The sequence below is a fragment of the Microcebus murinus genome, chromosome 12 (assembly GCF_040939455.1).
Source record: "Microcebus murinus isolate Inina chromosome 12, M.murinus_Inina_mat1.0, whole genome shotgun sequence".
Taxonomy (NCBI): Eukaryota; Metazoa; Chordata; class Mammalia; order Primates; family Cheirogaleidae; genus Microcebus; species Microcebus murinus.
The window spans coordinates 47,703,823-47,716,408 of NC_134115.1; positions in this window are offsets into that span (position 1 = coordinate 47,703,823).

The following is a 12,586-nucleotide window of genomic DNA, read 5'->3' on the forward strand; positions in this document are numbered from 1 at the left end:
TCCATTATCAGTCCTGCTTTCTCTTAGTGGCCAGATGAAGAGAAGGGCGATGATTAAAACCAATCCCATGGCACATCTGTAAAACTTTTAGAATTCTCCTAATGAGATTTTTTTCCCCACAAAAGTGCAAAACACTAAATTACATTAACTACCTTTAATGCTATGCTAAGGAAAATTTATATATATATATATATAATTTATAAAGGAATAAATATTAAAAAGGCATTGCTATGTTGAAGGAGAAAATTTATATATGATATATTATCTAATAATATATATAAATTATACACCTGCCAGTTGAGACTGCTCATAAAAAAAAAAAACCCATAGTATCTTAAATTTGTTTTTAAGAAAGTGGGTCTACTTGGAAAGGGCATTAAGGAAGATTTCATTGAGACACAGAATATTTTGTAAATAAAATATAATGCAGCACAAAATCGATAACACTAAATTTGAACAAGAGTTTAGAAAAGATTTCACAGACCTCAGTTTTAAAAGCTTAAAGTGGGTTTTTTTCTGCCAGTGTTCTTGGTATTTTTTTTGTTTTTTTTATTTCAGCATATTATGGGGGTACAGATTTTAAGGTTTCAATAAATGCCCTTTCCCCCCTCCCCCCACAAGTCTGAGTTTCCAGCATGACCATCCCCCAGATGGTGCACAAGTCACTCATTATGTATGTATGTATATACCCGCCCCCTCTCCCCTCCCCCCTCCCCAATACCCTATTACTATAGTACCTATGTGTCCACTTCGGTGCTACTCAGTTAATACCAGTTTGCTGGTGAGTATATGTGGTGCTTGTTTTTCCATTCTTAGGATACTTCACTTAGAAGTATGGGTTCCAGCTCTAACCAGAAAAATATAAGATGTGCTATATCATCATTGTTTCTTTTTAAAGTGACCATGAAGTGAAATGACAGAAATATCTGCCACCTCACATGGGAATGGTCTTGTGGAGTTTTTTGGGTTTTTTCTAATAAATTTTTTTCATTTTATTTATTTACTGAGACAGAATCTTAACTGTCACTTGGGCTACAGTGCCGTGGAATCAGCCTAACTCATATGATCCTCCTGCCTCAGCCTCTTGAGTAGCTGAGATTATAGGCACATACCACCATGCCCAGCTAACTTTTCTATTTTTGGTAGAGATGGAGGTCTCACTCTTGCTCAGCAGGCTGGTCTCAAACTCCTGACCTCAAGCGATTCTCCCACCTCAGCTTCCCAGAGCACAAGGATTACAAGCATGAGCCACCGTGCCTGGCCTGCCTCACATGGGAATGAGAGTTTACTTCTTTAACACTATGGAAGTTTTGCTAGGATTTAATGTCTATGTAAGGTGGAAGATTAAGAATATAGTTGACTCTAATTGTCTCTGTCCTGCTGTAGATCCATTTTCAGGAGTTATTTCTAAGGAGCATTCAAAAATATTTTGGGGAAAAACTACACTTATTTCCTTCTTTCCAAACACTGGTTGTTTGAATCCACCCACAGATCAGAATTACTTACTTCTTCTTCTGAGCCATAAACTCCCCTTAAGTACACTGCCCCTTAAGTACACTCTCATGTCAATCTGCTTTGAATTACAACTATTTGTTTGCAGGTTGATTTCCTCCACTGGCCTGTAAACTCCTCAAAGGCCAAAATCTGCATCTTATTCATTCAAGTATACCCTACAATTAGGGTGCCATAAATTTTATTGTCCAATCTTAGACAACTTTGAAAGTAAAAAGCCAAAGAGTAATAAATACTCCAGAGCAATAGGTGTAACAGAAGCAGAAGGCATGGTGTAGGTACAAGTGTAAACCTTTGGCCTCGGACAGACTTGGTCCAGACCTGATTCTGACACCAGCCACCTATTTGATCTTGAACATGCTGCTTATTCTTTCTAAACCATAGTTTTCTCATCTGTACAATGGGTATAATATGAGTAGACATCTCATACTACTTTGAGAATTAAATGAGAGAATTTATAAGAAATGCTTAGCTCCATGTCATGCCATTATAGGTCGTAAGCATTGAAAAATCAAAAGTATGTTGATTCCTTCAATTGAATCAAATCTAAATCTCTTGCCTTTCTTCCAATTTTGTATTCAATACTTTTGCTTTCAACTCATTTCTCCTCCTAGCTAATCTTCAGGTGGCTTCTCTTTTTTTCTATTTTCCTCTGGAATTGCATTCAGGAATTTGTATGTTTTGTCTTTGTGTATTCTTTTGGTTTTTGTGGGGGTGGCGGGTGGGTGGAGATAGATTTCAACTCATTCACTCAATGAGCATTTTCGGAGGACTTCTTGTGTGCTTAAGGCAGTAATTGATGAATGCTGAGAAGCCTTTCTTTTTACTTTCTCCCTTACTGTCCCTCTGTCTGTATCTTTTTCTGGTTTTTCCAATGTCTTTTCTGAGTGCCTCATTTGAAGTTTGTATTTTTCATGTATGCTAGACTGCTATTTATACAGCCTTGACTTCCTTGAGCTGAATTCTTATGACGGTGTTTGAAAATGGCCCCTGATGGACACAGCTCCAGAGAGATTGGGATACTGGTTCAATCAGCCATGTATTCATCTGTGATCTGCACCCACAGTTATGAACAGCTAAGCCAAATATATATACATATATATGTTCATATAAAATCTTGTTCCTTCGTAATTGTTTTCTGATCATGACCTGGTCATCTCCAGTCTCATTGCCCTGGTTTCTCTAAGGATGAATGATTTGCTTGGGAGTAAGACTTGGTTTGTGTGACTTTCCTCCAGAAAATCATGGATTATCTGGAAATAAAAGACTGTCTCTCCTAGTAAGAGCAGGTTTACGATAGCAAAATTCACTCTTCCATAAATACTTCACTGTCTCTCAGTAACTGTTGTTTCATACTAGCCCCTCCTCTATTAAAATGTATGCATTCCCTTTAGCTCTTTTCCAGATGTGTTAAGATCTGATTTTATTTCTTCATTATCAATTCCCAGGTCACCATCTGTTTATCTTTATAGGAGCTGCCAAAGTAGGATGGGTTTTCTTCTTAAAAATCTAGACCACTCTCATACCTTTAAAAATAAAAATAATGTGGAGTTGACTGGAAGATTGGTCATTGCTCCATAACAAGATTGAAGGTTATAATTTCCAGAGAATGCACTCTATTTTCTAATGTAATCTAATAGAAGAATCCAGTGATGCTCAATTGCCCTTGCATGTGTCCTATCACTGTTTATGATGAAAAAAACTTTTGTTAAAAGCTGAAAACAATTTAGCATCTTGTCCTTCAATCCTTCCTCTACACAAAAATTTAAATGAGATTAATCTCCCACTTAAAACACTCAATGTTCTGCATGCCCTATAGAATAAAACCAGAACTCCTTAGCATATTATATAAAGATCAGAAAGTCCAACTTTCACAGGATTGGAGGTAAGGAGGGGGAGAGGTCTGGGACAGACTGGGCTGGGCACATGTCATTCATTGACACAACATTGGAATTAGAGAATCATCTGTCTAAACACTCCAAATTTTCTAAAAAGCCTAGAAATCCAGATTTTTCATGTATAAGATGCTAAATTTTAAATATGGGCACCTTATTTTTAAAAACAAATTGAATGAACCAAATGAAACCAATCTAAATTCAGCCCATGGGTCCCTGGTAGCAATGCTGGACTCTGACCTTCATCTCTCACTCTGTCCCCTTACACACATAACCCATGCTCTGATCATATTCCGATACTGGCAGCTCTGGACATGTAGCACACTGGTTCTCACATTGGCGCCTTCGATCATGTGTCCCCAACCCCCACCTTCAGTCACATGTTCGAAAGCCCCTTCTGTCCCCCATTTTTTTTTTTTACCTGCAAACACATATTACACAGTTCAGCTCAAGGGCCTTTCTTCAAGGCATCCCACACCCCCCCAAACCAAACTCATCATATTATCCCTTGTCACCCCCACCTCCAAAATCTATATAACCTCCTTATTATGCTGATAATATTTTATTCTTATTTATTTTTCTGACTCCTATTAAAAGACTCTAAGTTCCCTAAAGGCAGGGATAGTATCTTATCAATCACTGCATTCTTAGCCTCTAATGCAGTACCTGGTACACCATCATCATCATCATCATAATTCACATATATACTACTTACCATGTTCTAAGTGTTTTACAAGTATTAACTTGAATCTCATACCAACCCAGTATAATCATCCTAATTTTACAGATGAAGACACTGAAGCAGAGTGTGACAAGATTCAACACCAAGGAGTCCAGAGTCAGACCATGTTCTAGACCATGCTTCTCTACCACATTTCCTCCTCAATGGAGCAATGTTACTTTTTTAAAAAAATTTAATCTAAGGATCATTTCCTAGTAGTTGACCACTCCATAGTTCCAGTCCCTTTCCTATGTATCTTTCAGTTGCTAATCAAACAGAAGGGCTCAGAGATAGTTTTGCCAAGAAGGATTTTATTAAAAGAGTAGTGTTGAAAGACTCTAAACCCACCAATCCTTCCTGAATTCATCTGCCCTAGATTCAGCTTTGGTGAAAAATAGAGTGCAGCCTGACCCAGTGATAACCCCATTAGGCAGTTTCTTTTGATGCAAACAGCAATTTAAGCAAATATGCCCTTTTGTTTTTTCTAGTGCTCTTTGTTATTGTAGTAAAATCTGAGTTGGGCTTCATGTGGGAAATCAAAGAGCCAAAGACAGGGGACTTTTCATCATACACAGAAGTGCAACAGTGTGCTTTTTATTCTCATTCAAGCCATTATTACTTATCTGTGTGACTAAGGAATGGAAGATCTAAAAAGAAACTAAGTGCTAAACTGGCCTCTGCTCCTTCACCCAGATGGAAGTTTCACAAGGGTGTTTGAAGTTTCGGGTCAAGTGCTGTCACTCTCAAAAACCAGTGGGTCTGCATTTTCCTTTATACTGCAAGGACTCTAACTACAGACATTGTTCCTGTTTTTATCTGATTATAAATATCCAACTAAAGTAGTTAAATGTTTAAAAAAGGTGAAGAACTGATAATACATAAGAGAATCTGAGATACTCTGTTGACACTAACATAATGTAACCAAGGACAATGGGAGAAATCGTTTAGTGCTATTAATCAGTAATCTAAAAGCATTGTGTCTGTGGACAATTATCTTTCTCTTGACTAACATCTGTGAATTAATTGATCATTGAAAAATCTGATAAAGGAATATTCTAAAAGTATACACTAAAATCCAAATGATTTCTATCAATTAAAGTTCACCTTTTGTAAGGCTTAAACTTGACATTTAAAAACATTTTAGTTATCACCTTGCTTCAAAATGAATAATGTACCTGTGGTTACAATTCTACCTTCCTTTCATTAAGATATTTGAGACTTAGGAGCTTTAATCCTTTACTTAATATTTATTTTGTTTCTGTAGTTTTTCTACAGAAAGACTGTGAAAGATTTCATTCTCTAGATATACTTTATTAAGCCCCCAAATTTGGTCTTATGACTGTATTCCTGATCCATGAGAAGTGCTGCCATCTGCTGGCCATTGGTATATAACTGTAGGAGCAGCGTGGGGTCCTTCAGGAAAGAACCATGAAAAACCACATGCATTGTTCTAGAAGCAACAAAAGTAAATTACAGTACAGTTACCACTTTAGAACTGACCTTTAAGTTATAATTTCTCTCCCTCCCCCTCTCCCCCTTTCTCTCTTTCTTTTTCTTTCTCTTATGGCGCCAATATGACTCAAGCATAGACCATGTAGACCTGCAGATTTAAAAAAAAGAAACAATGGTGATGTAGCACCTCTTTATATTCCTGGATAGAGCTGGAACCCATTCTGCTAAGTGATGTGTCTCAAGAATGGAAAAACAAGCACCAAATGTACTCACCAGCAAATTGGTATTAACGGATCAACACTTAAGTGGACATATAGGAATAACATTTATTAGGTGCCAGAGGGTGGGAGGGGGGGCATGGGCAATATACATAACCTTAACATTTATACCCCCATAATATGAAGAAAGAAAGAAGAAAGAAAGAAAGAAAGAAAGAAAGAAAGAAAGAAGAGAAGAAAGAAAGAAAAAGAGGAGAGAAGAGAAGAAAGAAAGAAAGAAAGAAAGAAAGAAAGAAAGAAAGAAAGAAAGAAAGAAAGAAAGAAAGAAAGAAAGAAAGAAAGAAAGAAAGAAAGAAAGAAAGAAAGAAAGAAAGAAAGAAAGAAAGAAAGAAAGAAAGAAAGAGAAAAAAAAGCAAACTTTGGCTGCCCCCTGCTGTTCAGGTTCCTTAGCATCTCTAAGCTTTCATTTCCTTTTGCTAAAATTAAAAACATAATAAATTAACTAATGTGTTCTTCATTCATTCATTCATTTAGTCAATCACTCATTTATTCATTCAACAAATAAATATAAGCCATACCACGAGCCCATGAATTATGCTGTATTTGAGTTGACCAGATACAAAATGGTAGCCAATGTGACAAAGAAAGAAAAATGAAGAATCTCAAGACAAATTTACATGAAAATCTGTTTTAAAGTGTCCCTAGAGCCCCTCAGTTCAGTTGTGCCAAATCTCCCATGGCTGGCCTCAGTGATAACATTTGTAAGAGAGGGAAGGAGGGTAGGGGAAGGGAAAGGTGAGGGAAGGGAGGACAGACGAGGGGAGGGAGGGGCTGAAGGAAAGGGCAGGCCAGGAAAGTTAGCAGCACTTAATCCACTCAATATGGTACAGAGAAGACAACCTGTTGCTTCCTCTTTAAGTATATTATAAACACAAAACTTTGAAAATAAAACGATAGATAGGGCTAGATAAAGTTAATGAACAATATTACTTTAGGAGCAAGATTTATGTCTAATGTTTTAACTTAATTGTGGCAATTAAGGCAATTAACCCTATTGTCAGAGGGTCTAGAATAAAATTTTGTGTTTGGTACAAGATCTTTGGGGAGCTCTATGAAGCTCTCAGCTACACCTTGTTTCCCTTCTCTCATCTCTGCTCCACTGGCTAGCAAGAGATATTTTTGCAGTTGAATCAGACACTTCTCCAGTGGTCGCCAATACTCCATACCTAGTCTTCAATCTAGCCACTTGGAATGACTGGCAGTACCACAGAAGTGCCGTGTCTTCCTGCAATACTATTTCTTGGCTTGAAACTTGGGTATGTACCTCTCCTCCCCTCCTCCTTTCCCCTTTACAAGTTACTTAAAGACCACCATCACATACCACCTCCTCTGGGAAGTTTTCCCAGAATCTTTCCAAGCTACTGATATGAATGATTAAGACTCTTCTTTCTGTTGATATGGTGAATCACTTTTACTGGTGCATATTTTAAACTATCCTTGCATCCCAAGGATAAAACCCACTTGGTTATGGGGAATAAGTCCTTTTAAATGTGCTGTTGAAGTCAGTTTGTCAGCATGTGATTTATAATATTAATAGAATGAAGGACAAAAGCCATCAGATCATCTCAGTTGATGCAATAAAAACATTTGACAAAATATAACATCCCTTAATGATAAAAAAAACCTCAACAAATTAGGTACAGAAGAAATGTTCCTCAATACAATAAAGGCCATATACAACAAATTCAATTGTAAAAAGTTGAAATGTTTTCCTCTAATATCAGGAACAAGATAAGAATGCCCACTCTCATCACTTCTTTTTTTTTTAATTTTTTTTATTTTTTTAGAGACAGGGCAGGGGGGAGGGGGGTCTCACTCTTGCTCAGGCTGGTCTTGAACTCCTGAGCTTAAGCAATCCTCCCATCTCGGCCTCCCAGAGTGCTAGGATTACAGGTGTGAGCCATCACACCCAGCCTCTACTCTCATCACTTCTATTCAACATAGTACTGGAAGTCCTAGCAAGAACAATTAAAAATAAAATGCAACAAAATAGGAAAGTGTAGGGACCAAGGTTCTTGCCTCCTAAAGGTTTGCTGAAAACTCACTGACATGAAGCAGATTGATTAATAACAGAAAAGGCATACAAATTTATTTAACGCGTGTACACAGGAGCCTTCAGAGTGAAGACCCAAAGATACAGGGAAAACTGTCCATTTTTATGCTTACGTTCAATAAAGTAGGGACAGCCATGTAGAAATATAATTGGACAAAAAGGGTATGGTCTAATGCTAATGGACTCACTGGAGAAACTCAGCAAGGACTGTCTGTACAGATTCTTTTTGGCCTCTCTGAGCACCCATTGCTTCTTTCTGGGTATGGGGCAGGACCCTCACTGGAATGGGGGTCTTATGACCTACAGTCAAACGAGGTATGTCAGATAATTTCTTTATGGCTAGTTTTTAAACAAAATGATTTTAGGTTTTATTGTTTTGAGGGGGAAGAGGGAAGAAAGTTCTGGCTTTTATTATCTGCCTCAGGGAAAAAAGGATTCCAGTTTCTATGGCTAGCCTAAGGGAAGAAAAGGACTGAGAGATAGGAGGAGAGGAGAAGATCAGAGAAAAACTTTTGCTTCTGAGGCCCTCATCCTGAGTACTGCTTTCTGAGCCCCAACAGAAGAAAAAAGTGAAAGTGTGCTAAATATTCCACCAAAAAAAAACCTGTTAGAACTAATAAATTCAGTAAAGTTGCAGGATGCAAAATCAACGTACAAAAATCAATAGCATTTTTATACACACTAACAACAAACTATGTGAAAAAGAAATTTTAAAAAACAATTCCATTTACAATAGCATCAAAAAAAAATACTTCTGAGAAAATTTAGCCAAGGAGATTTATATACTAAAAGCTACCAAACATTGATAGAATTTTTCATAGAAGAAACTTAATACAGAAGCTTTTTAATTTGATCAGGTCCCATTTATTTATTTTGTTGTTGCTGTGATTGATTTTGGCGTCTCCTTCATAATTCTTTGCCTAGGCCAATGTGTATAAAAGTTTTCCAACATTTTCTTCTAGATTTCTTATGGTTTCATCTCTTAGGTTTAAGTCTATTATCCATTGCGAGTTAATTTTTGTGAGTGGTGAGAGGTGCAGAACCTGTTTCAGTTTTCTACATGTGGATATCCAATTTTCCCAACACCGATTGTTGAATAGGGATTCTTTTCCCCAGTGTATGTTTTTGTCTGCGTTGTCATACTTCAGATGGCTGTATTAGGATGGTTGTATATCTGGGTTCTCTGTTCTGTTCCATTGGTCTATGTCTCTCTTCATTTCCCAATGCTATGCTGTTTTGATTACTATAGCCTTGTAGTATAGTTTGAGTCTGGTAAATTGATGCCTCCCAATTTGTTCTTTTTGCTTATGATTGCTTTTGCTATATGGGATCTTCTCTCGTTCCATATGAAGCATAGGATTATTTTTTCTGAATCTATGAAAAATGATATTGGCATTTTAATAGGTATTGCATTGAATCTGTAGATAACTTGGGATAGTACAGACACTTTAACAATGTTGATTCTGCCAACCCATGAGCATGGTATGGTTTTCTATCTGTTTACAACCTCTGCTATTTCTTTCCTCAGTGTTTCATGGGTCTCCCTGTACAGCTCTTTCACCTCCTTAGTTAAATATATTCCTATTTTATTTTCAAGTTTTAAAATGACTTATTACATATCATCTGAAAATACTAAATAAAGAGTCAGAGAGTTAATTCCAGCTCTTCCTCAGCTATTGGTCAGAGCCATGAACTTAGATAATTTGTTTAACCTCTCCACCTCTCAGGACCATCATGTGTAACGTTTGTCAGTCTAACTTGGTATTTTCAATCTCCATTTTAAGCTCCTCTAAATTTAAGATTCCAGTAAGTAAATGTAGGGGGCAATGAGTGACTAAAGCATTTCTGACACTGCATATGCTGGGCTTCATGTTGAGCAGGCTATTTACTTTCATTAAGTCACATTTAACTCACATTTATTAAACACCTACTATGAGCTGGGCAATGTAGATATAAAGACACAAAGAGAGACTGCCTTCTCCAGGAACTCCTATTCTGCAGAAGAGATAGTAGTTTAGACAACTTACAACGCTGTGGAATTAAACACAGCAAAAAATGTTGCTGGGTGTGTTGGTGTGGTCAGGAACAGAGAAGATTCTGGGTAGTTCCCTGAGTGAAATTTGAAGAATGAATGTTAAGCATTTAGGCCATTACACAATCAATAAAATTCATAAATAAATGAACTTGCTGTCTCTCTCAGTTGGTCTTATATGAATCTGTGTGAAATGGCCCCTTTGATGATAAGGCAACCCTTTGGATGGTTGCTATGTGGTAAATAGCTTAGAGCTGACTCCAGGCAATTCATGTAGGACCATATTTATAAAATTTTGTGAACAGCAGGACAAACCTCCCACTGCCACTCCACCTTGTCTGTACAGGACTCAATTCCTCTCCACTCCCACTAGATAGGATTAGGGCAGACTTAATGCTATTTTCAGCCACCAGCATCTCTCAGATGAGTGACAAACCAAGGCAGAGCATAGATTTAAAAACAATACAGTCAGAACTAGCAAACAGTTCATATGTCGTATTCTTCAAAGAGCCCAGATTCCTTCAAGCACTACAGGAATGCCATTTAAAATTGACAGGGATGTTGTCTCTTACACTCCAGAAAGCTAAAACCCTTCTCATAACCACCAGTCTCTTCTATGGCCATGGACTTTGGTCTCCAATGGTTAAAAACAATGGATTACTTGAAAGATGATTTTTCTTTTCAAGAAGTTGTTTCCCCTATTCCGGGCAGAATATTAGAACCCAGGAGGATGTATTATAGCCTGTCTCCTCCCAAGTAAAAGACATTTAGTAATAATAACGATAACTACCAATTTTAGAGTCCTATTCTGAGTCAGTCTCTTTCACGGACATTCGCTAATTTAATTTTCTTGATTATCTGCAATAGCAGGTACTATTTTCCTTGAAGACTAAGCTCAGAGACATTAACTGACCTAATAGCAAGAATATGGTAGTAAGATATTAAAATATTTATCTAGCTAGGACTCATCCTAAATGCTGGTGGAGTGTTTAGGTGTCATAGGGTGATATTTCTGGAAATGTGAGCTGGGAATACAAGTTTATCAGCCAAAGACCTTCTGTTTCCTCTGGAGAGGAGTCCTCTGGAATCCAGCTATCCTGGAGCTGGAGTCAGAGACAGACACAGGCCAGGTAGGATTCTTTGACAATGCAGGAAAATCTCTGTAAATTTTTCATGCATGTTGTTAATCTTACCTTTGTTACTGTTCATACTTATCTGTGAATCACGTCCTTCACCTAAGAATACCCTCAACTAAGAGCCAACATTCCAGGCATGGTGGCTTTCAGATGTGTTTTCCCATTGCTTGTCAATGTTAAAAATGGAAATATATTCAGATAGAGAGAAAAAGGGTTGGATTCTGGACATAGTCAAATGATACTTCAGAGTATATTATACTTTTGAAGACCCTTCTTAAAAAATAATTTCTTGTTTAAAATAAACTACAATAATTGATATATATATATATATATATATATATATATATATACCCAGAAGGATGTACAAAAAGCTACAAAAGTAAAATCAATGACATTTTTTTTTTTTTGAGACAGAGTCTCGCTTTGTTGCCCAGGCTAGAGTGAGTGCCGTGGCGTCAGCCTAGCTCACAGCAACCTCAAACTCCTGGGCTCGAGTGATCCTTCTGCCTCAGCCTCCCAGGTAGCTGGGACTACAGGAATGTGCCACCATGCCCGGCTAATTTTTTATATATATATATCAGTTGGCCAATGAATTTCTTTCTATTTGTAGTAGAGACGGGGTCTCGCTCTTGCTCAGGCTGGTTTTGAACTCCTGACTTTGAGCAATCCGCCCGCCTCGGCCTCCCAAGAGCTAGGATTACAGGCGTGAGCCACAGCGCCCGGCCTCAATGACATTTAAACTATGAAATTTTCCTATTTTTTAGTTCCTATTTCATATTGCATTTTTCATAGTGGTAGCAATAAAGATATAAAAATTTAACCAGACTCAAAACACCTCAATGTTTTAAACTTTTATGTGTATTTTTCAATAGTTTGCTTAGCCTACACTTGAAATTGCATCACTTGATCTTGTCAGATAGCTTTTCACAAGAACACCTGTAAACTCTATTTGTTTGTTTGTTTTTTTATGTGTATTTAATTATATTCTGCTTTTTCTCTAATGCATAGCAGGAGATTTACAATAGGCATATAAAATGTAATTAAGTACCATAAGTTAGAGATGGAATAAAAAAGTAAAATCAGGGACAAAGAAGAGACAGAAATAGAACAAAAAGTTCCTATCACTGTGAGCCACACGTATATGGGAATAGGGAAAAACTTAGGGAGGCAATTTGGCTTGCCAGCAGCTAGGTAAAGAAAATGTGGTCAGTTATATGCTTCAGAGGTCTTGAGATAAAAACAACCTGACTACTCAGAATTACATCTGTTCTGGGTAGTGACATCAGGCAGGAATTTCTTTTAGGAGTCCTCATAAAGAGGATGATGTGTGATATGGAAAATATATTTTCAACAGCAACGTTAGAATCAAAGGCTCTTTATTATGACAATCCTCAATATAAACTGATGGGATCCCACTGAAGTTCAATTTACTAAGATTACTTTGCAGATCTTTAAAATAATTTTTTAGCAGAACAAAATAAAAGCACAGAAAATAATAAATTGAAGG